This window comes from Pseudonaja textilis, chromosome 1 (assembly GCF_049901715.1).
Source record: "Pseudonaja textilis isolate UNSWEBS1 chromosome 1, rPseTex1.2, whole genome shotgun sequence".
NCBI lineage: Eukaryota > Metazoa > Chordata > Lepidosauria > Squamata > Elapidae > Pseudonaja > Pseudonaja textilis.
This window is the reverse complement of record NC_141990.1, coordinates 301,859,351-301,862,829: the sequence shown is the minus strand read 5'-3', so window position 1 is coordinate 301,862,829 and position 3,479 is coordinate 301,859,351.

Below are 3,479 nucleotides of genomic sequence, written 5' to 3'. Positions count from 1 at the left end.
TTCAAAGACCACAAATGTTCTACTTCCTGCCATCGCTCTACAAAAGTGGATGCATATTTAATTTAGAGATTTACAGCTGCTTTTTAGTAGAATCATTCCAAGGTTAGCTTATAATGGTGAGAAATACTAATACTCCCTTGTGCACAAGCATACACACAGAGCATTAATCTTCTAGCTATTAATAGGCATAATATCCCTTTTAAAATTTTTGCAGTCATAGAGCAATTATCAGAAGAACTTCTTAAACCACTTTTTTGCAGTTTTTTTTTTAAATTTCCAATCCATAGGTGATAAGGAGTATTCACACAGTTTGTACATTGATTATAAACCAGCCAATCTTAGCCTTGCATGTTGTGCAAACCTTCTGGGTCAGAAACCCAGAAAACTGGATTAATGATTATGGTAAAACTATCCATAGATAAGAGTTTTCTACAAATAGAGCTAATGGGGGGGCTCCCAGTCAGAAACCACTTCAAAGCGATGAGTTTGAAGCCTCTCTAAAATACATCTGCATAAGAGAGCAGGCAACAGGGTATCTGAGGGACCAAAGGTCAGATTTGGTGATGATTCACAAATCCATTCACTTGAAAAGAGGACAATTATTCATGTCATCACCCAAACCTCAGATGTATAGAAGAAATACCTCAAATACCTCAAAGTTACTTGCAGCTCCTTCAACAAGCTTCTCTTTTCCCCCTTACATTGCTCATCACTAGTTCTTGAGTTCAGACTCAAGTCTCATGTAATTAATTTTATCTGGCTATCAAAATAAACCACAAGTCCTTGATACTTTGGTAAGACAACTTCACACATTCAATTATGGCAGTGGTAGACAACTCTTTGGATTCGTACTCAATATGGTGAGGTTCAGCAAAAGCTACACTGGATGCAGTAATGCAAGTGGGATTGGGATTTTCTGTTTCCTTCTTTGGTTCAAAAAATAATGTTGTCTATTTCAGATCTTTTATATCAATTTCTGGATCTCTCACAACACAATGGTGCATTATATTATCACTGAGATCAGAGACTCAAGAATTTAGAAACAAAACAGGATTTAGGGACTACAGATTACTATCTCTGGATTGGGGGAGGAGCTAAAATGTTAATGAGTTTTTTTAAAAAACCCCAGAAAATAACCGTATTTCAAGGGAAATCCTAAGTGTATTGAGACTGTTTATTCTCCGTTAAAAACAGGAGTTAAATCTGAATCTGTGAAGAAGCAGAAACAATATTCAAGAGTTCATAAGGAAAATTATAATCATGCTGAATACATCTCTGGTATTTTTTCCACGTCATTTTGAGATGGAGAATGAAATATGGAAGATATTATTACTGAAGTCTCATTGTACAAGAGGCACACTAGAAATCTCCTAGTGAGTCCTTTTCTATATAACAAGCAAGTGCTTGTTTTCAGCAGAAACAGCATGACTGATCTGAACATATAAAGTTAACACCAACATCCTGTTGAACTCTGCTACAACACAGTTGGCCGACAGGATAATAAATTAGCAATTTTTTTCCTCCATTTGGCAAGTAAATGGCTCTTCCCAGAGTAATGGAAAAGGTGAAATGAAAGTTATGCTGCTATTTGAAATCCCAGTAATTTTTTTTCTCAACCATTTGAAAAAAACACAAAATTTAGAGAGCTGAAGAAAGTATAGAATGGGTTAATGAAGCATATTTGGGGATAAAACAAATATAGAATTGCATTATGGTTTGTAGTACTTGCAGTAAACATATTTTCTGTAGTTACAAGATATTTTGGCACCTTAGGCAGAAGAACCTATTGGTTCATTCCTCCCACCCTGGCATTAAAAATATGATAATGATGATGGTGATAATAACAATTACAGACAGCTGCCCCATTTTGTTTAATACCTTGAATTATTTGTAAAACTAATACAGGCAGGATATAAGTAAATAATACATGAAGGGATTAAAATGTCATGCTAAAAATCCTTTCTCCATCTGCAGAAAGTAGGTAAAACCAAACATCAAGATGGCACCCATCTTGTGAGATTGAAGCCTCTCCCCCTTTTTAGGCAGGGCAAGATTCATATAAAAAAGGAATATGGTTGCACCCACCATTTTGATTATTTTGAACTGCCCAGTAGACACTGCCTGCCTCCACAGTGCTCAATGGCCATATGTGCAGGGGAGAATTCTGGAGCAAAGAAAATTCACCTTTATGAGAAAATTCACCTGTATGCATACATTCACTGGCTACCAAATGCCAGTGAAATGTATTTTTATATACATTTGTGGGGATCTATATAAAGTACATTTATGCCATGTCCTCTGAGAAGTACAAGGTACATAAAAGTCACAAAACAGCTTATTTGTAACAGCTTCTCCAACCTGGGGCCCTTCAGATATTCAGGACTACAGTTGCTATCATCTTCAATTTTCACTGTTGGTTGCATGATTTGAGGTGATGCAAACATAGTCTAACAGACTATTAGAAAGCACCATGTGGTTGACAGCTAAATTGTAAGTTGTCAAAAAGTGATGTTGATTTTTACCAGCAAATTACTTGAGCAAAAAGTTTGAATAAATTAATTGGTCTCTCTGCCCAAACTTTTAATGGGCAACTGAAGCTTCATCCAGGCTAATTGCTGTGTTCTTTGGTCTGGGAAATGAGTTGGCAAAAAACTATTCCTCCTCATCCCTCTGGGGAGGAAAGGAAGACCAGAAAGCTATTTTTGTAGCCCAGTTTACACAATATTCTATTATATGGATTTCACATCAGTAACAACGATTTATGTTCAGGTGATTTGGAAGCTATAATCTCTAAATCCTCCAATAAATAAAGTGAGCCTCTGAACTTAGTCTCTGAATGAAAAAAAAATCATTGCATATTAGGTTGTACATGAACAATAACACAGGATATACTAGAAAGAATGCTGATACTACAAATTCCAAAGCACAACAAACCATTGCAACCCAACAATTTTGGCAATAATTTCTGGAATTGGTCAAACACATATTATTTATTGTTGATAAAAATCAATTGGACTCTTGCATTCAATGGGATTAGGGTACATTCCATACATGTAGATAGAAATAACAGTAATTCACTGCTAGTTATTAGGTGCATAGAAAGCTGCCTTCTATCAAATCAGATTATCAGTTGAGGTCTGATTCAATATTACTTATATTAACTTTTCACAATCTATTAATCCCCATATATCACTCCAGAGTTTTTCTATGAGGGAGATGGGAGGTCTCTAAATGTATTATAAATAAATAAGCAAGCACTGAATTACAGTACATGGCTATTAGCTGGGAATTCTGGGATTTGTAGTCCACCATATGTGACAGGCACTAGATTGGCATCAGCTTTTTAGGGTTTAGGACAGGAGTCTTTGGCAATTTGCAAATGCAGGGGACTCATGCCAGGCCTTCTGAATGTTATGTTCTTTTGTTGGATGATAGCCTTCATGGTTCTGCTGTAACTACACACAATTCAGGAGATGTCT